Source organism: Apis cerana, linkage group LG4 (assembly GCF_029169275.1).
Source record: "Apis cerana isolate GH-2021 linkage group LG4, AcerK_1.0, whole genome shotgun sequence".
In the NCBI taxonomy this organism is placed as follows: Eukaryota; Metazoa; Arthropoda; class Insecta; order Hymenoptera; family Apidae; genus Apis; species Apis cerana.
The window spans coordinates 8,342,501-8,367,724 of NC_083855.1; the positions used below are offsets into that span (position 1 = coordinate 8,342,501).

The window sequence follows — 25,224 nt, forward strand, 5'->3', positions numbered from 1 at the left end:
TAAACGGCCGAGAAACGTTCGTGCGCCTCCTCCGTTGCCCACGCGTGGTCCCCGTGCCCGTTATCTCTCCCTGCTATCGTTCCTGCTCTCTCCTGTCTTTTCGTTCGTCTCCACGGAGGGTGTACACCTCCCGTTCATCGATCCCCACTGAGCGACGAGGCAAAAAGCCGGCGGTGTTTCTAGTTAGTCCTGTGATTTTGGTTAGGATGGTTGGTAAACGCGTGTTCAGAGGGAGGGACACGTTAAAACGAGCTCCCTCGTTTAATCAGTGCTTTAAGACGAAACGTTTAGCTTATATATACATATATATATATTATATATATATCGATAAATTATTAAAGGTATATATATATATATGTGAGTGAGAGGAAGAAAGTGAGAGAGAAAGAAAGAGAGAGAGAGAGAGAAAGAGAGAGAGAAAGAGAGAGAGAGAAAGAGAGTGAGAGAAAGGTTAGAGAGAAAGGGAGAAAGAGTGAGAGGATGGGAGAGAAAGGGAGACAAAGAAGAGAAGAATAAGAAGAACACGATTAAAGAAGAGGACGATGAAGATGGAAGATCGAGATTTTTAGATCGAGATACAAATTAAAAAAGAGATAAAAAGAAAATTAAAAAAAAAACGGACGTTGAAATGATAGAGTGAGAGAGAAAGAAAGAAAGAAAAAGAAAGGAAGGAAGGAAGGAAGAAAGAAAGAAAGAAAGAAAGAAAGAGGACGAATGGAAGAGAGAGAAGAGAGAAAGAAAAAAAAAATTTGAGCCGCCACGGTTGGTGCTTTTAAGAGATTTTCATAAAATGCTGTGAATATTATATTGATTACGATTAACTATAAACTATTGTAATAATGTAATAACGTTGTACGATGTACGATGTGACTGTTGTTGATACGATTGAGAATATTTTATACAGTTGACAAGGGGAGGGGTGTTGGGATTCGCGCGCGCCGACGATAAAACGATTTACGAAGAAAAAAAGAAAAAAGAATACACATATGCGCGCACAGACACACACGTATACACACATACACGCATACACACGTTCACATACACACGTAAACACGCGCGAGAAAAAGGGCGACACAAGGGGGCTCGGGGAGGGGGGTTGGGTTAGGACTGACGACGAGGTAGGGTACGGGATTCGTGGGAGGGTTTAGCGACAAGAAACGTCCACGTTCTTAAACGGAGGATCGTCGAGTGCGCTCGTCGTGGACGTTCTCTCGTGGTTCAAAACACACGTCGACGTATAGTATAGCGTTCTTTGAAGAAATTTTTCTCGAAGAAGCAACGGCTGCCGGACTCGAGTTTACTCGAGCGTGTCGGAATCTTCGGTGCGTCGTAACCTTCCCGAATTGTTTTCGCATTCCCTTCGTGGCGCGCGTCCGTGTATTTCGTTCCTCGGCTCTGTTATCCCGTACGCGGCGGTTCGTTACGGACGACCTCGGCTCGTTGGATTTCGCGCTTCTGTTTATATTCGCTCGGCGAAACTCGTCGAGGAGAGTTACCGAACATATTTAGTCGTACTACGTCCACGCGCAGATCCAGTCCAGAAAAACTTTTCGCTTCTTTCTTACGGCAAAACGCTTTCAAGGTATTCGATTCTCTCGCAGAATTAATTGATATGTCAAAGGTTTTTCTTTGGCCGGGATCGAGTTTATTTCCATTCGTCGAGAAGAATTATGAATGTGCGATCCTTCGTTTCATTTAACCGTGAACGCTTTTGATACAATTTTCTCGAATCACACTCTCAAAGGATGTATCCTTTAAAATATCTAATTTAAATCTGGACTAAATATCTTAAAAAAGATATTCGTTCTTTCTCCTTGATTGACTCTTCCTTCGAGATTTTATCCTTATCCTAATTTAAATTCTTCTAACAAATATCTTCTAAACAGTTTCTCTTTAAACAGGATTTAATTCTCCGAATCTTCGTTTCTTCTCTCCTAGATATTGTTCCAAAGTTTTCTCTTCGATTATTAAGTTTCCAAAGCTTCGTTCGATCTTCGACTCCCTGCGCAGGATACTCATCCTTCGCACGTGGGGTCTATCTATATCGATGCTGCTAAATATCTTTCCACCTTTCGACCTCGTTCCGTTTCATCCGAGACCGAGGCTCCGGTTAATTACATCGCGTTAACGGGAACAGATTATCGCGTATCTCATTGGCGAACGGCCTGTCGTCCCTGCGTAGCCTGCTCCTACGTATTACGCGTGTTCACAGACCTCTTACCCAATCCCTATCACGCGCATCGACGTACATATAACGCGATATCGAGAGCGCGTGTCGGCCGCGCCAAACGCATCGGAGATAGCCAAGTCGGCGCGTGTATAATATAATCTAACGACGATGCGGTAGGCCAGCGAATCAGTGCAATAACTATTATAAATCACGATAATGCGTTTCCCTTATTCTTCCTTTTTTTTTTTTTTTTCTGAATCTTGATATCGATCACGGTTCACTCGATTTTCCCCTCCTTCCCTCTCCCCTTCTTTATCCTATCCCCTGTTTATTTATTTCCGTACGCGTATTTCCTTTTGCTTCGAAACCAAGATGAGAGAAGCGATGATCGAAATCGATCGAATTCGAAGTTCGACTCGAAATTTTTTTAATCCATCAGGTTTGTTCGAAAGGAAACGGGGTTTAAAGAGAACGTGCTTTTTTTCGCGAGGGAGAATGTCGTCGTGTTTTCGAATCTCTTTCGATCTACGGGATCGAGTGTGTGTGTTCGAATAGGTTTGTGTTCGAAGATCGTGCAATAAGAAGAAGAAAAGAATGGAAGAATTGGAAATTGACCTTTCGTTTTCGAGGAGGAAACGCGTTTCTGTCCAGTTACGAGCACGTATGAAAATTTCTTCGAGGTCCTCTAAATGGTCGCGAGGAAACGGAAGACCGAACGCTGACGTGACGTTGCGCGCAGAGAGAGAGAGAGAGAGAGAGAGGGGGAGAGATAGAGAGAGAAAGAGAAAGAGAGAACACACACACACCTGTTCGAGGCAAAACGCATCTTTATTCCGTAAACAGGATGTATTCCGTGCGATTTCTGTGGATCGACGTGGTGAAGAATCCATCGAGGTATGAGAAGCAGAAACATTAATAATTACGTAGATCTTTGATGTTTTTCTTTTTCTTTTTTTTTTCTCTCTCTTCGTTTTTTTTTATTTTTCCTTTTTTCAATTTACAATATGTAATTAGAATATTCTTATTTTATACTCTTAGTAGTTATTAATACTTTTTTTACAGAGAGTGGATAATATTATGGAGAACGAGCAGTTTCCATAAATAACATTCGCGTTGAATTGCAAATCTTAATTCTTATTTCAAATTTTAGCGATGTTTAAATAATCGTAAATCATTATGTATTTTACTGTTTGATCGGGCTTGTTGAGGTGTTGCGTCGATATTATTCGCTTGTTTCCTCACTCGTGCCTAATTTGAAAAAAAGAAGAAAAAAAAGAAAAAAGGAAAAAAAGGGTGAGATTGAATTGCAAATATTGCACAATTCTCACGCAGCGATTGTGCAATCCGAGAACAGGTTTGCAAACTCGACGAACAAATTACAATATCGCGTCTTTGAATATTCAACGCAACAAATTACTTACAAGTTAAATGAATTGATTTAAAAAAAAAAAAAATGTATAATTATCAGGAATCGCAAAAAAAAAAAGAAAAATGGTGTTTCCATGCGATACTTTCTTTCGCGAAGAAATTCATCAGATTCCTAAGAACGAACAGTACTACTACAACGCAAAGTTCTAAATTATTAAATTGATTTTTTTTTTCGAACAATTATCAAAATTTTCGAAAAAAAAAAAAGAAAGAAAGAAAGAAAAGAAAACAAAGTCACAACGATATTTCATCTTTCCTCTATTCTCACGATTGGTACGAAAACCATTCTTGTCGGCTATATCGAGTCGACAGTTGTGGAAACATTCTGCGCAAGATAAGCGCGACGCGCTTTTTCACGGCGCATCCACGACAAACGATAATATTTCTTTCCACGTTTTCGGTGTATTCCGAAAAAAAGAAAGAAAGAGGAGGGGGAAAAATCGCGAATCGTGCGCGAAAACACGCGAAACAAAGCAAGGATCGCGTTTCGGCCGTCACAATGCGGCGATGACCTCGCGTATATTCTCATGAGCGTACGGGTGATACGAGAACCAGTATTCGAGCAGCTTACTTTTGTTTTCCTATTAGTTTAGATAAGGTTGAATAACGCGTACCGTGGGTGTTTAAGCGTAACGATCGAGTTTCGGCTCGATCGCTGCGGAGTCGAGATCAAAAGGAGAAGGAATACGTGATATTTCGCGATATTATTATCATTATCGTGTTTTTAGGTTCGTTCCTGTGTGATATTGTCGATCGATGGGAGTGTAAAGGTATCGTCATTGTTTTACAATTTATCCTCATCATTTTTAGTAAAGACATAAAAGTCTTGTAAAGTTTCTTCTTTTCATTAAAATATCCTTCTTTTAATAGAAATATTTTATCGTTAACGTTTAACGCGTCTTTCGCTTCTTCCTTGAAAATATTGCATTAAGTGTGGAAATGTTTAATTTTTTTTTTTTTTTTTTCTTTTTTATAGAATTACACGATATTTTTTATTTAAATAGGATTATTATTTAAGCGGAAAGTTGGTACGATATACGATACAAACGGAAACTTACTTTGTTACGAATTGTTCACTTTGAATAAATAGATAATTCACTTTTTCTTAAGCACTTTTTCTGAGCATAAAATGCAAAGAATAAATTAGGGTTAAAAAATTGCATTGTTTGGAAATTTGAAAGTTATTGATTATTCCAAATAACGAAAAGATCTAATAATTGTTTCTTCTGGATTGCATACGAATGATGACACATAATTTATGAGACGACTTATGATGATTCAACGTGTTCGAAGCTAAAATGGTCTTTTGTTACTTACTCGTTTTCTTCTCTTTTTTTGTCCGCCTAACAATCGAAGAAGGGAGTGGTCGTGTAAATATGATAAGACAATGCTAAGGAAATATCTAAAATTTGCATTCTTAACGTTTAATTTCATTTGTCTCTGACAAATTTATCCGACCGCTAATTATTTTTTATTGTGACGTATGATTGTGTTTCACCATCTGACGTGTAATAGGGAAGTTCACGATAGAGGATGCAATAGTTAATTTTTAAACATCAAACGAAATAGATAATGAAACGAACCCGCTATTTTCTATATTATTCAATTATCCATAGATAACCAACAGATTTATTTATTTCTCTGTAGAAAATGTAGAAAGTTCCCCCCCTTTATTATTATCCCTCGATTACACTATAATAAAACCCTCGATTAATTATACCTTATGAAACTATCTCTAAAGTATCATTAACAATTACTTTTCCTCCCTGTAATTTCGCATCGCGAAACCCATCAACGATTAACTAAAGTAAACGCAACAGTTCTTTCTTTACACATAAAAAAATAGATAACAGGAATAAAAATCGTTATTATCAAAATTATAATCCGAATATTGAATGGATCGAATATATAAAATTTTCTACGTAAACTTTCCTTAAAAAAAAGAGAAAAGAAATTAAAATCTTAAAAATATCTCTTCCATCGAAATCGCGAAGAAGGGTGGCATGGTGGAAAGAGGGGAGGGGGAAACGAGGATATTTCGATCGTTCGACATTCGCAGTTACGGTCGATGTAGTCGTGCATCGAGCAGGACTTTTTCTTCTCTCTCTCTCTCTCCTTCCTAGGTTTCTCGAGCTTATTGTATATTTAGTAGCAGACTGCTTTCTACCGCCGTCCTCGTGCTCCTCGCGAGAGAAAGAGAGAGAGAACGGAGAATAGTGGTGGAGAAATCGATCGATCCGTGAAATATTCATCGTGTTCCGCGTTGAGGCCCTGCACCGAAGGAAAGGAATCGGTCAACGGGACTTCTCCTCTTCGCTTCGTATCGATTAATCGATGGGCTGCACGCGATTTCAATGTCGTTAGGGACCGTGAAATCGTGAATATTAATCCGTCACCGCGGATCAGCCACGGATGGATCAAAAAAAGTTTACGCGTCCTCGTCTCGCCCCCCAACTCGAATCCTTTCCCCGCGTTTAATTCTACTTTGATCCTCGTTTTATTTTTCTTTCCGCCATTTTCTCCTTTTGCTCTCCTGGCTGGCTGCCAGATCTGATTCCAGACAGGATTAGGTGGAGTTTCGAGCTTGTAAACTGGAAACGATTCGCTTCCACTTTTTGCAACAGTTTGACGTGAGTTTTTTTTCCTTCTTTTTTTTTTTTATTTACCTTTTTTCTCTTTTCTTTCTTCTTTTTTTTTTTTCGAATTTGCGTTTCTATCCTGACGGCGTTTTTAATCCAACGGCGTTTCGAAGTATCGACATTCGTTCGATGATTGACAGTCGGGTAAAAAAAACGCGTCACGTCGATCATGGAACTCTGTGGAACCGTCTTCGGTCCTAGTTTGACGAAGTTTGCATTCGAACGTTGTTTTTTTTTTTTCGATTGTCCTTTCTTTCTTCCGCTCCTTTTTTTCTTTTTCTTTCTTTTTCGAGCGAACATTCCACGATACTTCTCTACTTATTTTTTCCTTTTTTTTATCACGTGATGATAAACGTCATGAAATTCTTATGTGTACAGGTAATGCAAGAAAGAATTATGTATATTTATTATCGAGCTAATGTATCGAGCGGAGGAGCGTAAATTTTTTTTTCTCAGTTAATTTAGCGAACGAGGAATAAATACACCAAGAGATTACGAATCATTAAAATTACGCGGCTTGTGACATTTCGACCTATTCGCAATTTTCTCGATGCTATTTCGCCTCGAATCAGATAAATATTTAATAATTAATAAGTTTTTATAAACAATCGATACCACCTCTGTTTCCTCCGTTTGCCTCCACCACGTGTTTGCTTTTTCAGTACAGTTTTCGAGATTAGCTAAAACTCAATAATTTCGTTTATTAACAGTCAATGAATTGAAACTCGATTTTCATTTCGTTTCGATGGAACGAAACGCGAATTTCGTTCAATTCCCATCGATTATTGAATCGAATAAGATAAAAGAAAGATGTAAACGATTTGTGTGTGAAAAACGCAATTGATTCATGCGCTCTCTCTCTCTCTCACACACACACGCACACATATACATATTAAATTACAAGCATTGATAAGCAAAATGTTTACACGTTGCATGGGAACGTTGCATTTCTTGTTTCTATCTTGTTTCTTGTTTCTATTTATATTCATATATACGTGATTGATCGTTGAAAAAGATAAAAAAGATGGGAAAATCGAAAGATCATTTTGTAAAAATCAAATGATTCAGTTCGAGCTATTTTTAAATTTAATTTATACTTTCATCCTCGTTTTATCGGCGCAACGAAAGTAAATAAAATTTTTTGTTTTTATTGGAGAAATTTGTGAAATTCGTATCTTGGAAAAAAAAAAAATAATTCTCTCACTTAATTTGCGAAATCTCGGTTAATAATCGGGGAATCGATGTTTGTCGAGTTTAAAATGAAATTCCGTGTAATCGGATTAATTCGATATTATTAGCTAGCTCATGGGAATTCTATTAATATATTCTCGACGAGAATCGAATCGTATCTCGTTGATTGTTAAATAATAAAAAAAAAAAGAAAAAAATTACGTTAGAGACGTGTTCGTTAATTTGGAATCAAAAAAATTGAAAAAATCGTATCGATAACTCCATAACGTGATAACGATTTAATCGATCGATGAAAATTTAACGCACTTGATAATTTTGATAAACAATTGTGTGATATTTCGGGGTGGGGGAATCGTTCGTGTTCGAAAAAGATACGATTTTCAATCCTGTGAATTATTGTATCCCGTAATTTATTTTTATTTCGATGAAAAGATAAACAAAATTTCGGGAAAAAATTTTTTACGCGAAATTATTCAATATCCATTATCGATTTTTTCATATTACTCGAATCGAGAAATTAAAAATTATAGTCAAGGGATGAAACGACTTTTCCAATTTTCACTTTTTGTAATTTCTTCTTCTGTAACCGATAAAAATATAAAAGAGAATTATTATTTTTTTCGTTACATATTGGGCGATTGTCTAAAAGTATCTAAAAGTAATAAATTGAAAAATGATGGAAATTTTCGAAACAAGGCTATTCTCTGTTTTCCAAAAAAAAAAAAAGAAAAAAAAAGTAATATTAATATAAGGTACGTGATTGAGAATGCGTCGGGTCTTAGATAAATTCAATAAAATCTAAACACTGCACGCGCGTCGTCGAACACAGATTTCTCTCTACAGATGAAAAAACAGAAACATTCGTATCAATTCTTTATAATTTACCACGACTTATGACCACTGTGTTTATCGAACAAACCTCCCGACAAAATTTATCGTTTACATAACCAACTTACATCTAAATCGTTCCAACTCGTACATTTCACGATAACACAAAACTCGATCCGGATTTATGCACGAACGAATCTCCATCGTCTCTATCCTTTTCCTCGAGAAAAAGAAACCAAAAAAAAAAAAAGAAAAAAAAAAAAGAAAAGAGAGAAAGAGAGAAAACAGATCAAACGAATCAAATCCCTAAGAATAACAAAAGAAAATGAAAGAAAGAATCTTGAAATCGCCGTTCGACCATCGGCTAATCGCTTAATCATTGCGAAAATGTTTTCGAAGGATTTTTCCTATTTCTCTCTCTCTCTCTCTCCCCTATTTCGTCACGTAAGTTTCCGCGTAAGTGGCGTCGCCCCTCCCCCTCTCTCACCTCGCATTTTCCGCGAATTTTGATCGGCCCACCCAGATAAGCCCGGATCGACGTTTAAACCGCGCGTGATTCCGCGTTTAATCGAGCTTTAATTTTCGGCCCCCGCTCCCTTCTTCCCCTCCCACGGGAACCCAATCGAATTCGATCGGGTCGTCGCGAAACGGTCGATCAATTTATAACGAGCATCGATTAACCGTCACAGACAATTGCAATGTGGAAACGGACGGACGTGGGACAGGGAAAACAGGGGGTTGGGGGAGAGGGCCGTCCAAGGATCGGCTCGATGGAGGGAGAGGAGGGAGGGAGAAGGGAAAACAGAAAAAAAATTCGCTTCTGTTTCGAGAGTGTACCGCTCGGGGTTCTCGATGGATGGATAGGATCTGGTATTTCGTTACTTGGTTTCGCTTGCAGTTGGAGAGGGAGAGAGAGAGAGGATAGGAAAGTTTTTCTGATGAAATATTCATAATGTTTTTTTTGTTTTTTTTGGAAACGTTGGAGGGAAAGTGTAGATCTGGTGCAAAAAGAAAGATTTAATAGTTGTTTCGAATATGTATATATATTCTGTTTGGATTTGATTCTCGGATGGTTTTGAATATTTGAATCTTTATAAAATATTCGTTATGTTTCTCTAATGTAGATCGGAAAATAAAATTCGTCCGCCAGTTAGTTCCAGATATATCCGAGCTCTATAAAGAGGAAGTTGGAGAGACTCGTGGACTTTCAGGAAAATAATAGGTTATCGTGTGGCAGAAGTGAAAAAATTGGTGTATTTCTTTGATAAAGCATTCGCGCTGTCTGTAATCTGTCTGCGCTCTCGATAAAATTTCTAAATTTTTATTTTCTTACTTGCTTAGATCAACAAATCCTTCGATCGATCGCGAAGACAAATTTTTTTCCTCCTCTCTTCTATCTCTCAAGTGCATCATCTAAACATGGAAAAGTGTCAAATGCGTTTGCATCAAACATCTCCCCTTTCTGCTAGCCAGAACAATTCTCCATCTTGGACAAGCTTTTCTCAATTTTTCTCGTATCAGTATCGGTAATTTCACTAAAATTTATCAAAATTATTAACGATCTTTGCTTTATATACTATGCTTCCATAAAAAGAAGAAGAAGAAAAAAATATTCCGTTTCGATCCGTAAACATCGAATTTCCATGGGTAAAAAATAAACGGTGCAAAAGTCGTTCGATCTCGAGAGAACGTAATTCTCTGGCAACGCGTTGCAATGGCGAAAGTTTCGTAGTAGGAGTGGTTATCCGGGGAGAAGACGATTGTCGCGGAAAAATCGCAATTAACGAGAAGAGCCAGCCGTCACAACTGTAACCTTGCAATCGTAAAGGTCTAAAAATATAATGAACGCACGGAAAACTGCATAATGCATCGACCCAACTGCGCTGCGTTATCGCGCTCACGAGCGACCGAGCGATCATGCATGCATGCATGTATGTACGACGTGCACGTCACCACAGATAAATCGTAAATTGGACAGTGACGCTCAATTTTGCGTGTGGAGAACAACCGATTTTTTTTTTCCACATAAGTGACCGAGGGGAGGATTGGTGAGTCGTGGTGGGTTGGAAATTAGAGATTTTTTCGCGATTAATAATCGATTGGGTATCCGAAAGATAGAATTTCGGATTTTTTTTGTCTTATTTTTAAGTGGATTGATATATTTTTCTAGAATTTCATTTGAGAAATTGGAAAGCTGATTTTATGGAAAGAACATTTGAGAGTTTTAGGGTTTAGGGGTTTATAATCTTTCTTTTAAAGGAAATTTAATCAGATTTTTACGTGGAAATATAGATATGAGAATAGCACGTTGCTTCGTTGGGTGATAGATTCTGTCGATCTTCGAGGAGTTTTATTATTCTCTTCTCACGAAATTTTGATCGAACAATTTTTCGATCATTCCAAAATTATATTGGATTCATTAGATATGATCCATAAGATACTCAAATTTAAATTAGGTTATTTAATTTTAGGATACTTAATATTTCTGATTATCTGCTTGTTTTGTGATATTTTTCTTGATATTTTTCTTACGAATTTCGATATTAAATTACAATCGATACGAATTTCAATTTTGGAAATTGAAAATGACATAATTACAAATTGCGTATAATTTATCCATATTTCGGATTTGATACGATGTTACAACGATATACGAATAATTGAAACGTCGACTCGAATAAAAAATCGTAAGTCAATGAATCAATTAAAATATAGAGAAATGTAAAAATTGGCCAAAACTTTTCTGGATTACCTACGATCCAATTATTATCAATTCGAGTATTTATCGAAATACGAAAAATAACGAAACGATCGACAGAAAAAATAATAATATTTTCGCCAAATTTGAACGCTTTGATCTCCGTAGTTTTTCTTTTCTTTTCTATTTTTTTCCATCTATCTTATTTAAATTAAAAACAAGATAGAAATATTTATGCAATCTCCACTTCCGCTTACTATCGAGATTCGAAAACTGACTCATGAGAAAACGAGCATGTTTACAAATGTCATTCGTGAAAGATAAACTTATTGCTTATTTCTCGATGATGAAATTGTTGCAAAAATTTACGCGCGAGACAAATACAAATATATACGTATATTCTTTTTTCCTTCTCACGATCTTCTTATTCGTCCTCTCTCGCTCGTACAGGACGCTTCACGAGCTCTCCATCTAAATTCGAAGCGAGAAAATCGCGTGAAAAGAGAGAGAGAGGGAGAGAGAAAATAATTCCAACTCGAAAAAGATATATGGAGAATTCAGACGAAATTGCCGATACGTTCGAACCAACTTTTGCACGGGAACAATTGCGTGGAATGGCGCACGCGAAGTAGAAAGGGTAATTGTCCTGTGCACGGTTGATCGTAGGGAAAGAGGAAGGAAATTCTGAGCACAAGGGGATCGTCCCTTGATCGTTTGCGTTATTTTACGATGCCGCGGACATTAGACATCTTCCCGTAAATTTAGATGGCCGTTTCAAAAATTAAAGAGCTCGGAGAAGCTCTTGCACGAGCTTACAAATTTGCCAGCTGTTCGATGCAAAATTCACGAATGCCGTTCGTGTTTTTTTACCTCTCTTTCCCGAGAGAAAAGATATATTATATTTTTCGTCGTATGAAAATTTGATTGAAAAATACGTACAGTGATCCTTTTTTTTTTTTTCCTCTTCTTCTTCTCTTTGATTAGAATTATTTCGCTTTGGTTATTAATCGGACCGATTAATTGAACCAATATAATTTTAGCAATTACAAACAGATAAACATGCTGACGAGCACGAATATAGTTTTGCAAATTAATTGAATAATTTCTACGTAATAAATTGGAAACGGTAATTAGTTTGGATACGTGTTATTACTAGATATTTATCGAATCATGTAGCAAATAGTCGATCAAAGTGAGAGCTGCAAACGCAAATGCAACGTTTCAGAACAGAAAGATACAGATTCGATACGATCTTTCTATTTCTTCCACTTCTCTTCTCTTTGCTTCTTTAAATTTTCTCGAACGCGCAGAGTCGATGAGAGCAAAAAAAAAAAAAACATTTTTCAAAATTTTCCAAGGAATCGAAACGAATCCTTCGCATCAACCAAAACCACCCCTCCAAACGTAACCCTCGAGTTCTCGTCGCGCGAACGATCGCACAATACCTCGTTAATTTCGAAGAAGAGAGAAATAAATAAATAAATAAATAAATCTCACGTTCGTCCATGCATGCGCTATTCAAAAAAGAAAAAAAAAGAAGGAGAAAAAAAGCACGAATGGTCGGACATTTTCCACGATTTCCCCTAAGAGGGCCACTCTCGTTCATTTATCGCGGCGCGTTTAATTTCCACGCGTTAGTGACTCTCGACGACGTATCGCCTCTCCTCGACTCAATTACCAATTACGATCGCGAGCGACGATCTCGGCGAGCATTCGAGCGAGGGGTGACGAGCACGAAGGAATCCGCGGGAAGAAAGAGAAAATTAATCCGTAGCTTCGTATTATACGTTAATTGCATTATGCTCGTAAAATGATCTTTTTAAACAATTTTAAACCGCGTACACAAGTGTACGAATCATCGCTCCGATCATCCTGTAGTGATGTACGATATACGTATAACTTCAATTATGATTGATCGTACAGTGGAACACGTTACGATTCCCTGAATCGATTTTAAACCAATGGTTCACGGATGTTGAAACATCACAACCCTTACACGAGCCATTAACTTAAATCCATCGCTCAAGTCAATGCCCGCCTCGCAGCAGCGTGTTCCACAAATTTTGGGAATCGATTGATTCGTACGTCGATCAGATGGCAGAATTATTACGTTAATAAATACAGTAGAAAAAAATATTTCCAACGTTACTCGATTTTCGTTTAAAGGTGGGGCATACGTGCATCCTGTCGGAACAGCTGTCAGAATTTTCGAGACATCGAACCTGTCTCGAACCCGTGCGCGGGTTTTACGCTCTCTTGCCTCGATCGTGAACGTGATTTCGAGGATCGCACGTAGCCAACGAGGAGAAGCATTCGACGCCGTCGTCGGCGTGCGACGTCGTCGACGTCGACCCTATTTACACGCACGCATCGGTCGCCCGTTTCCCTTGATAGGTGCACGGACACGTTCGAGGTCGCAATTACGCCGCGAAACGCGGAACAACGATCGCCCAGTAAAGTGCAATCGAGAAGAGAATTAATGAACGCCGCGCGCCGCTCACGTAGAGTACAATCAATTAGTAAAGTTCCAATTAACGTAGGGTTTTAGGTCATCCCCTCCCCCCTTTTCCCCCCGGATGGCTCCCCGAACCGCGCAACCGAATCGCGCTCGCCTCGACTTCCGTTTCCCCGCGGCCATTAAGATATTCGACGCGAGGATTTCGAGTTCCCGGAATTTTCGCCCAATTTCGTCCATTTCCTATTCCTCTAAACCTATTTCTGTCTCGTTATCTTTTTTTTTTTTTTTAATCTCGTTAATTAAAATCGTCTGTCGAATCTGTTTTTCTTTTTTTTTTTTTTTTTTCCCCTCCATTTGATTTCGTTCGATTCGATTCGATTCGATTCGATTCGATTTGGTTTCGTTTTGTTGTTTGATTTCTTTGCTCTTTTTGGAAGAGTAAGATCACGCGTTACGCCCATAAACGTGAATATGTGTCGATTCGATTGATCTATTATCGTCGAGTTTTATTATTATTATTATTATTATTATTATTATTATTATTATTATTATTATTATTAATTATTATCATTATTATTATTATTCGAAAAGTGAGAAATTTAAACGAATTACACATAGTACAAAAATTGTTTAGATTTAGGAAAGGGAAGTTGTAGGAGTAGTGATTTTTAATTCGTTTAGCGTTAAGAGATAATAATTGTTTAAAATATATCGTTGATCGGGGAGAGGGGCGGGGGGAGAAGATTTTAAAGGAAAAAGACCTATGATTTCAAAAAAAATGTGCAATAATTTGATAAATTATTATCGATTTATCGAATGTTGTTGAAAATCTTGAAAAATTTTTATGAGATTTTTCACTCGTTGTCGCGTATATATTTTTTTTTTTTTCATATATTTTACAGATGTATTTTTTTATAAGACGTTGATTCTATTTAATATAATTATGTTATCCGTGTTATCGAAAATTGAAATTTTTCATCGCCTTCACTTAAGGCGTAGTATTTAATTTCCTGCAATTCGAATTCCTCTCATCTTAACCCTAATTAAGATTTTCAAATTCTTCTTTTCTTTTGTCGAAAAAATTTCTTGGGTGCTTGGACAAAGGTGATAAATACCAATTATGATTTATTTCATGCTCAATCCTCAAATCTATTAAGAAATTTATTAAGAAATTTATTATTCGACGGTTTTCTTTTCTCGAGCAAATTTTTCACGCAAACTCCTACGTTTCGTGAATCCACTCCCAATCTTTTTGTCCCTGAAACTTCCCAATAGGAGAGAACAAGCATTTCGTGAACGAATTCTAACCGCGAATCTCGTGAAAACCCTTCGATTTTCGATCTCATCTTCGTCATCCTCGTGAAAACTGCACGTGCCTCGAATTCTATCGTACGCAAGTCTCTGTCATGTATATATATACATATATACGATAGTAAGACATTGAATATAGGCGATATAAGTATTCCTCTGATAGATATTTAAATCCTTCTCTTAATGTTTTAGTTTATAATCGTTCGCCAAAAGTACTGAAAAGTTGAGGGAAAAAAAGGAAAAAGAAAAGAAAAGAAAAGAAAGAAAACGAAACTCTGAAGGTAGACAGTACGTCTTAAGGGAGAAAAATTTTCTCCACAACGCGACCAAGCGCTTGGATTTTTTTTTAATTTCTATTCTTCGATATGAATGAAGATATTATTCACGTTGAAAGAGAATTGGAGAATTATTTTTATTCTTTATTTTTTTTTTATATCGATGATTTTAAGATGACAAAATTGACAGAGTTGGAGAAGAAGAAGAAGAAGAAGAAGAAGAAAGATTGGATCAGGCTCCTTGTAGATCTTGGTTATCGCGTCTTCTTTATGAATCCTTTAGTTCTTAGACCGAAGTAGCTCTCGAGTTTCTGTTCTAAAGTTCCTAAAGACTCGTTCTAATTGTATATAATATATAGGAGATAGATTGTACTTACTTAGTGTAACTAAATGTTATAAATGTCCTGTGTAGATAGCCCGATAAGCGATATCGAGATATCCAAAATCGGATGCGGGGTCTGGAAACGTTGATTTGTTTATCAACGCGAGTTTCGTTTTCTTTTTCCTTCTCTTTTCTTTCTCATCTTTCTTGTTATTTTCTATCATTCCTCTCGCACGTTTACTCGACTATCTCAACTTATTTGCAAAATTTGCAATTCGATTTTGAAAATTGATTTCTATTCCCCGTTTCCAATTTTTTCAACATTTCGTCTCTTATGAATCGGTATTGGAAATTTATAACTATTCGTCATTGTAAAATAATTGATATTACTTCGTTTTCTGCCGAAAAATTGAAATTGTTACATTTCTCACGAGAATTCGAAAAATGTATAAATAAATAAAATTGACCATCGATCGAATTAAAATTTTGACGAAATCGTATCGGACAATAACTGAAGGGAGATTATTTTTCAATTCAAATTCAAATTTTGATTTTTATCTCTTCCAAAAAAAATGTCGCGCGAGGGGAGCGTGAACCCTTTCCGTCCACGAACGTTGTGACACATATTTAAGTTAAGTTTACCTCGCGTAATTAACTGATCAGTACGTTTGGCTACGACGATTCCTGTATATCTTCGTATCATTATATATATATTTATATAAATGATAAAAGTTGTATTAGGATCGATTGTAAATAGAGGGTGGAAAAATCTCGTAGCATATCTCGCCCGTATCTCTTGCCAGAAGGTTGTCACGTTGCAATACATACATAACATACACGCATACATATCCAATTATATAGATTTAATTCCTAATTAGAGTTCCTGTTGAAGGCAGCTTGCCGTTGAACGAACTCTCTATCCTTCCCTTCCCCTCCCCACACCCCTGTTGTACATTTTTTCCTATGGACACTAGGATAGGCTGAAACACGGTCGATTCGAAGAAGTTTCGGCCAATTCGGTAGAAACTCGTTTTTTGGTTACTTCGATTTGTGTTTCGATGCTCAACACTTCAGACAATTCTCGTTCAACGAGAAAAGGATTCTTCGTCGATTCCTCATCCATCGAGACGATTATTTAATGATCGTCGAGAACGTTAGAGAGAATCGGTTGTTGAGGATCTTGGTTAGATTTATCGGGGCACACATCGCGAGCGTTGGATAAATATTTAATGGGAGGGTAATTGTGTAATTGAAAGAAAGACAAAAAAAGAAAAAAAAGAAAAAAAAAACATTTCAATCCCTCGCGCCGCTTTTAAACGTATGTTAAACAGATAATCGACGAACGAGCGAAGACGAGAATATCGGAGGATCGTGTCGAGGATAGCGTACGATCCTCCGCGATTCTATCCAGTCACATTTCTCGCGCTGATTTCCCTTAATTATTCATTTATAGCGGATGGTTGTTTGACAGTATTAAAAGAGTTACAAAGAGTTTAGGTAACCCTTGTCGTGACTTTGTTTCGACAAGACACGCATACGTATACATGTATACATATGAAAATACACATATACACACACACACACATATACGCGAATAAACATTGAAAATACATTCACGTGACAGAGAGCACATACACACAAATGAAAAAAATATATATATAAAATAACACATACACTTTATAGTACGCGTATAATAAACGAGTAAATATATATATATATATATATATATATATTATAATAATACAATATATATATTTATAGATGTATGTACACAAATGATTTAATTACGAACGATACGAACACGACAATGCGTAATTGGCAAGCACTTTTTACGAAGTACAAGACGTTAATAGAATTTTATTAGTACCGACCGGATGTGACGCGCGTGTTCTAGTATATTGGGTGGGTCAGAATTACGTGTGTGGCGTGTGTATGTATATGTACGAGTGCGTACACGTATGTGAGCGTGTACGAGAATAACGAGGAAAACGGGAGAGAAAGAAGGGAAGAAAAATAAAAAAAGAAAGAAAGAAAGAAAGAAAGAAAAAAAGAAAAGAAAATTCGCGCGGACATTAAGATTTCTGCGTGTATTCGACGGAGAAAAATAAATATAATGACTTAATTATTAGGGGGTTATTATTAGGGGAGAGAACAACAAGTGAGAACAAGGGCGTCGCATGTACAATAATAATTATTTAGGTACCTATTATATACGTATATATATATATATATGAAATAGTATATATAATAGTATATATATATGGATATATATACAATACACAGACACACGTGTGAAACATATATAAATGGTTAGCGCGATTATTAATTTTCTTTTTTTTTTTTTTTCTTTTATCCGGACTAAAGTTCCTTGGGGGTAACGCGTTTGGTACGTGTCTCGAACCGAAGCCACCCCGATGTGATGACGGTGCTTTGTTTCTCTTTTAATTAGAATATATATATATATATATATATATAGTTATATATATATATATTGATTTTTATCATCATCCTTAAGCGGTATAAAATTATGTTACTTAGGATTTATTTTGTTACTCTAATATAATATTAATTATTATTATTAATTATTATTATTATTATTATTATTAGTTGTTATTATTATTATTAATTATTATTATTATTATTAGTTATTATTATTATTAATTATTATTATTATTATTATTTACGACATACTATTACGTTTACTTATACATACGTTATTATTAAAAATATACGAATGCCTATTTTCAAACACGACAAACCTTTGTTCGTTGTGTTCTCGTTGTTAATTTTTTTTCTTTTATATCCTTTCATGATCAAATACCTCGTTCCTTGCTCCTTCTGCTTCCTGTTATTATTAAATTTTTATTCGAATTTTATTTTCCTCGATTTTGATATTTTCATCATATTTTCAGATTATATTTCGCGAAACATTGATACTCGTCTGATCATCGAAGTCAAGCTGCGTTGGGCACAATTAAACAGTAGTTTTACCTGTCATGTTTTAACAGAAAAGAGAGCTTAGAAGTTACGTGTGGTGCTAATGTCGATGATTCGAAACTAATTTAGAATGGTATATCTTCGTTATTACCGACGATAGAAACGATTAATAGTTAATAACAGTGTCTAATCAGTGAAAACGTTCTAAGCAAGATACGAAAATACAATTACATTCATCCACGTAATATGCAAAATAATTAGTGAACACGAAAAAAAAAGTAGAAGCAATATTTTTTTTCGCTCGAAATGCTGATGCATACATTTTTTGAAACGACACAGTTAAATTTCACTCGAAGAAAATGTAAAAAAGAGTATATTTCTTTCACGAACAATATATATATATATACGATCTTATTAGTTCGAAGATAGACAAGTTTTTTTTTAAATTTTTGTTCACTTGCAATCAACGAACGAAATATATCGTCGATATGGAAGAACGATATTGCGAAACAATATAATATTGGGAGAGATTTTTAATAATTTAAATTTTAATAATTTAAAAAGAAGAAACGACAACAAATTTTCTCAGTCGTTACAGTGTTCTTCCCGCTACGCCTCGTCATCGTATGTGAATCGTTCATGTGAACCGTGCATTAACCACAGCCTTATAGCTGATCATTCCGATTAGTTCTACGTATCGTTCCGATAAATCTTGTTTAACACAAGTATTACAATTCGTTTGACGAACGTAATAACGTGGTCCGCGATTGATACATCGCGTGAGATATCGCAAGAATCAATACGATGAACGAGAGAAGCGAGAGAAATAAATTGCAAAGAAAAAAAAAAAAAGAAGGAAAAAAAATACACGAATCGTCACGAATTGAATTTTCTTCAACCAGGATGCTCACGTTTCAAATATATCGCGTTGCATTTGTATCGATGTTTGAAGGTCGTTCAAGGGCATAAATTTACTATCGATAATTATAGGAGATCGTCGAATAAAATGGAAATATGTGTGTGTGTGTGTGTGTGTGTATCGATATGGAGGACGGTAAAAGCGATGAATACGAGGATTATTCATTCTAGTACGAAAGTCATTATCATGTAACGATGTTATTTGCACTGAAATGTTATTTTTTTTTCTTTTTCTTTTTTTTTCTTCTTCTTTTTTTTGCGTTCAGATCGCTTGTACAATCTGCTCAATGAATTCTTAATTAGCGGGCACGTGTGACTTTACAGATCGAGTTTCAGATATCGACGAGCGATGGACTTCTTTTTATCTCATCGGTGAGTTCACCAGCTTTTCCGTATCGATAAAAGAATATAAAAAAGAATCTATCTATATACGATTAAGATCTCATTCTTTTTTATTGTTTCTTTTTTTCTTATTGTTTTTTTCTTTCTTTTTTTTTTTCTGCATTCAATGATAATTCTCGTTTTTATGATCATCATTAAGAGATAAATGATGTTCGCAGATGTAAATAAATTTAAAAACATGGCGAGAACGAACGATTATTTTAAATTAACAATACTTTCAATTGGAATTCGTTCTTTTTTTTTTTTTTTTTTCTTTAAAGAATTGTTTATCTCGTTCCTTTATCGCGTTGATAAATCATTTTGAATATTTATTTATTTCTACAGACTGTAATTAAAACGATGAACTTACGTGCAACAATTATTCTTCCAATACTACGAATATCGTTGTTTCATTTAGCAGTTATCCGTTTTCAAAACGGATCACGGTGTTTGGAGGGAATTTGTTTTTGATTCGTAATTAAACGGAACAACAAGTTCGTTGGAAAAAACGACGCGAGAGTTCGTGGAAAATTTTTGGAAAATTTACGAGTCTTCGGTTGAGTACCACTGACACGCATTGCCGATTAATCGCCTCGCGTACGCCGTATACGGAAATATTACAAATATAGCGCACTGTTTATTTTTTCCTTGAGCAAAAATTTTTACAAAAACAAATGACGCAAACCGCTTTTCTCGAACTCTACAATTTTTCTACTATCGATAGATGAAGCATCCGATAAACGGACATATACTATTATTAACACAATAGTGAAATATTCACTTGACAATCTGAAACCACATGAAATATAGTATTTATCTGTACAGAACACATAAAGTTACGATTTATATTCAACAAAATGATATAAAAACAACAATTCAATATGTAAGATTCATTCATTTTAATACATTAAATATTACGTCAATGGAACGTGATATAAATTGATGCAAATATTAATTTCCCCCTTTAATATATCAATACGCGAAACAATATTCTCATATTGGACCGTTCATTCACTAAACAACAAATTTACACCGGTACGCGTAATTATAATCACGGAACAAAAACATCAATTCTTAAAACATCAATCTACGATATGATCGTACACATTTTCTCAATCGCATCCAAATAATTTCTTCTCCGACTTTTCCGAGTCAAATTTCAAATTATATATGATAAAATAAGAAATAACTTCTGCCTCGACTTTCAAAAAAAAAAAAAAACCAAAATATTCCAAAATCCACCGACACTCTGGAAATTCGTATTACTCGATATATTCATCTGTCGCGAATCTTCGCGTAATCGGTTGTTGGAAATCCCTGGAAAAAATCCGAAAACGTTTCTTCATTTCCTCGAACTCGATTAATCGTTGAAATCCTTTCCTGAAACGCGAAAGAAAGAGCGAGACGGTTCGAACTTAGAAGAGAGAGGGAAGAGAGAAAGAGAGAGAGAGGAAAGAAAAAAAGAGAACACTTTGACGATTGCCGGCGCACTCGAGTGACTGTAATATAAAGTAGACTTTAATGATTAACGGGAAAAACGAGAGAAGGAAAAAAAAAAAAGACACGCGCGAACACACTGATATACACGCGCTCATAGCGGAGACGTGCACGCGCGTGCTCGCACACGTGTGCCTGCACACACTTGTAACAGACACACGCGCACACACGAACAGAGGACACGTAACGCGAAGAGACAGGCAAGAAATAAGTGGCATAAGCACACTTACGTATAGTACTTTTATCGCAAACGCATAGGTGAAGCCGTATAGAGTTACGATTACACGTAGAAAAGCGAGTTTAGAGAATATACAAGGCCGTGAAAATTCTTGCAGTATGTGCATTTGGTCACGCGTTTCGCGCGATCGCGACCCGATTGTGATCTCGCAATTTTTTTTTTCTCTCTTTCTTTCTCTTTTTCTCGTCTCGTCGAGGAACGATGATAAACGATATTTTTCAACAACGCGGATCATCCGGTTTTCTTTTTCTTTTTTTTCTTTTCTCCCTTTTGCCCTATTCCAAATAATCGCGTACAATGGCTAATGTTTCGAATTTGACATTTTTCTTTCCTTTTTTTTTTTTATTTAATTTTTATTTCGTCGAGTTATGGCAAATCGATGAACGAATGATATTTTCTAGCGCGGAAATTAATGTTCCGCGATAAGGGTTGGCGATAACCGATCGATCCGATCATTGGCCAAAAATAAAAATACGTTTCCAGGGATTATTCAGGGATCATTTGTCGCGATAATTAAATTCGCAACGTTCACCGATCCACACCGCGTTTATCGTAGCCGATCCAAAGTATTTCGAACCGATTTCGATCCCGAACGATTCGCGCCACTGTTTCCGCCTCGTACTCGCCGAATCGCCGTTTCACGCGATATTGAAATTTGTGTAAATCGATCGTTCCCGTATCAGTTTTGGTTCATATCGAAATTTCGTCCGGGATGGCCGCTCGAGGGTTGAAACCCCCCAAGTCTCGCGAGGATCGAACCGATTTTCCTCCCGGAAACCTTCCACGAGAAAACGATCTCGCTCGAGACCCTGAGGATCGTCCTCCAAATGGCTATGAAAAGTCGTTTCCCTTCGAACGAAGAGAATCCCCGTGGTCGATACCTTGAACCAAGTCTTTTTCTCTCTCTCTTTCTCTCTTTGCCTCTTTATTCTTTATCTCTTGTGCTTGTGCTTTGCAGTTTTTTGTAAGTGAAAGTTAGAATGGATTACGGACTCGACGAAGGAAAATTTTGTTGGAAGTCGAAACTAAAAGGAGAAGCGTCTTTTCTTTTGGGATTTTCGATTGAACGGGGGTTTTCATTGATTTCCGGAACGAAGATGGAAGAACGAAGGTAGTTTATAGGTTTACCGTAGTGATATAAGGCAATTGAAAAAAGGGTGCTGATTTTACATTAGACGAAGAGATGAATAATATTTTTGGAAAACGACACGTGCTTTGAATACTACTACTACTACTACTACTATAGGGATGTAAAGTGTTTAATAAAAAGAAAAAATAAAAAAAAATATGCGTTGAAGATTTCACGTCGAGTAAATAGAAAATTCAAATGATACTTGGCGAAATTTCTATTTCATTATCACGCATCTTCCCCTTCCTGGAAATCTCGCTCGCGCGATCTTCAATTTTTTTAATCGCACACTCGTCGTACAGGAAGAGAAGAAAAGAAAAAAACAGGCAAAAAGAAGAAACAATCTTCTCCAAGATTACGGTTCAACGATCATATTCCAAATTCTCCGGATTCTCTCAGTCCTCGTCGCGAGCACACGAACACACCTCGAAGACGTCCCCCATTCTCATCTCCGCGGCCCTCGAACGAGCCTCGAACGAGCACCCCTCCCTCCTTTTGAAGCGAGCGACTTTCTCGTGATCGATGCGACTCCTCCTTTTGTTTTCCTTCCTGGGGCGCGATTCCCTTTCCTCCGTCCCTCTCGAGGGCTAAGGGCGGTCACGCGCCCCTCTGCTCTCCCCCTCCTTTTGTACGTTTCGAGTGGCGCCGCATTGTTCGACTCCCCCCTCGAGTACGTACACGCAGAACGGTGCCGCGAAAACCAGGTCACGGGCCGAGGGGTTGCACGGTTAACGCGTGAAATTGAAATTATCGAGCAATCTCGACGGCTGGATGATATATATTCGCACGAGTTTCGAGAGGAAGTAGTGGCTCGGCTAGAGAACCTCCACTTTCCCATCGATTGCCGCGACCATCGTCGCGACTCCTTGCTTCCGCGCTATTCGTTATCTCGCTATTATTCTTCGTCGAGTTTTTCACTCCGTTGGATCTCCTTGTTTATTCTGCTTATTATCGCTTTTTTTAATTCCTCTTCGGTACTTTCCCGTCGACTTTTTGGCGACAGGGATCGCGATAATAAAATTTCGTCGAGGATGCGACACTTTTTCTACGAATCGCGTGTCTTGCTGTCTGTTTTCGCGTATTCGGATGACATCGAATTATTTTTCATGTATTTTGTCACCACGGAGTTGTGATCGAATCTATCGAATTCGTGGAGAAATATTTCCAAGTTTTTAAGCCTTTCGATGATGGAATTAGGGGAAATGTAGAAAAGAGATGTTTTTGAGGAATAAGTTTTTATTATCAGAGAGGATAAGATAGATCGATGACATGATCGCAGTTTAGTCTTGGTTAGAAGAATTACGTGACTCGAACGAGTTCGTAAATGTTATGCTTTTTTTCAAGGAAATCATAATTAATCAGTTTGCGAAGAGCGTATCGAAATGCTCGAATTGAAATGTTAATAACGGGGGGAGGGGATGGGATGCAATTTGTCAAGCAAAATGTCATTATACATTCCATAATAAATATCATCTCGTCCACCCGAAACCTATTTTATCACACGTTAATTAATGCTATCTTCTAAATTGAATTGGAAAGTTGCTACAAGAACTCGGGTAGAATCGGGAACCGTCCTGGCAACGTTTCAAACTTCCACCGCATAGCGGGCTCGTTATTCATTAATTACAAAATTGAAAACCGCGATCCCGATACTAATTTTGATCAATTTTGTAAACGACACATCATAGATCCGTGTTAAGGTAACCTCATTTGATTTACATTTAATTTCCATCTGCCTTCGTTTAATAATGCACCGGCAGGTGCATCAAATTTTAACGTTTACCGTGAAAACATACATTCATCTCGAATTCAGTTTAACGAAAATTAATCGATAATTGCATATCGAATCATCTATTAATTTCAATTTTTCTAATGATTTAATTCTCTTCCTTTTTTTTTACCAGTCTTTTGTATTACATTGAAATTTATTTCTATGTTGCAAAATTACACGCTTCACATTTTTATTTTTAAAACCGTATTTAAATATTCGATTAATAATATAAAAATATGTCATTATACAGCAATAGTAATGTGTGCAATAAGACTTCGATATTTCATATAAAAAAAAACGTGAGAAGAACTAAAAATTTTATCGTCAAAATTCACTCAAAAATTAGGGAAAAGTATATCATTGAAATCATTTTTTGATTTATTCCGATATCTCAATCGGTTGCCAAGATATAAGGGTTCAAAATTTCATCATAGCTTTTAAGATGGCGCGAAAGTTTTAAACGAGCCTGCGATCCAATGATCGTTTTTTTTTCTTGGAAATATTTCCTATGTTTTTCCAGGAATCGCGTCTGTCGCTTGTCTGCAGTTTGGGATAGGTCAGTGAGACGAGGTGCGAGCGAGAGGCCCGAATAAGCGATGAAGATCGAAGAAACGATTAAAAATTATTCTTTTCTTTACACGTCGATATCTTGGGAACCAAAAGTCGTACAGAGATAAATGAAAAAGTGTTTTAAAGGGGAAAGATTTGCGCTTCTATGATCGTTCACTCATCGACCGAAAGTCATTATCTTCGGAGTTATAGCGATTTTTCCTAATTTTAATAGGGTTTGATTGAGGTGAAGATAAATAGTTAAAAATTGTCTTTTCTTTATATGATGATATTTTGAAAACTAAAAGTCGTAGCGAGATAAATCAAAAAGGATTTTAAAGAGCAAAGTTTCACGCTTCTAATAATTCTTCATCTATTGATCGGAAGTCACTATCTTCGAAATTATAGCTGTTCAAAGTTTTCCTAATTTTAGAATGATTTAATCACATTATTTATAAAGGTTTTGATTTAAAAAATTTTTTGG

At 36.5% G+C, this 25,224-nt stretch overlaps 1 protein-coding gene across 9 annotated transcripts in view; it reads left to right on the forward strand.

Annotated features, from left to right (window-relative positions):
* The window catches only part of LOC107999028 (longitudinals lacking protein, isoforms H/M/V-like), a 98,219-nt gene that overhangs the window by 34,793 nt on the left and 38,202 nt on the right, over positions 1 to 25,224 (forward strand). The window contains exons 4-5 of one of the 9 annotated variants that reach the window (XR_009829529.1): positions 1 to 3,064; positions 3,233 to 25,224. The exon at positions 1 to 3,064 is cut by the window's left edge and continues 1,132 nt beyond it; the exon at positions 3,233 to 25,224 is cut by the window's right edge and continues 16,257 nt beyond it. The exons of 7 other annotated variants lie outside the window; for them this stretch is intronic. The gene's annotated coding sequence lies outside the window, so the exon portion shown is untranslated. One more of the 9 variants, XM_062073963.1, reaches the window with a different exon arrangement.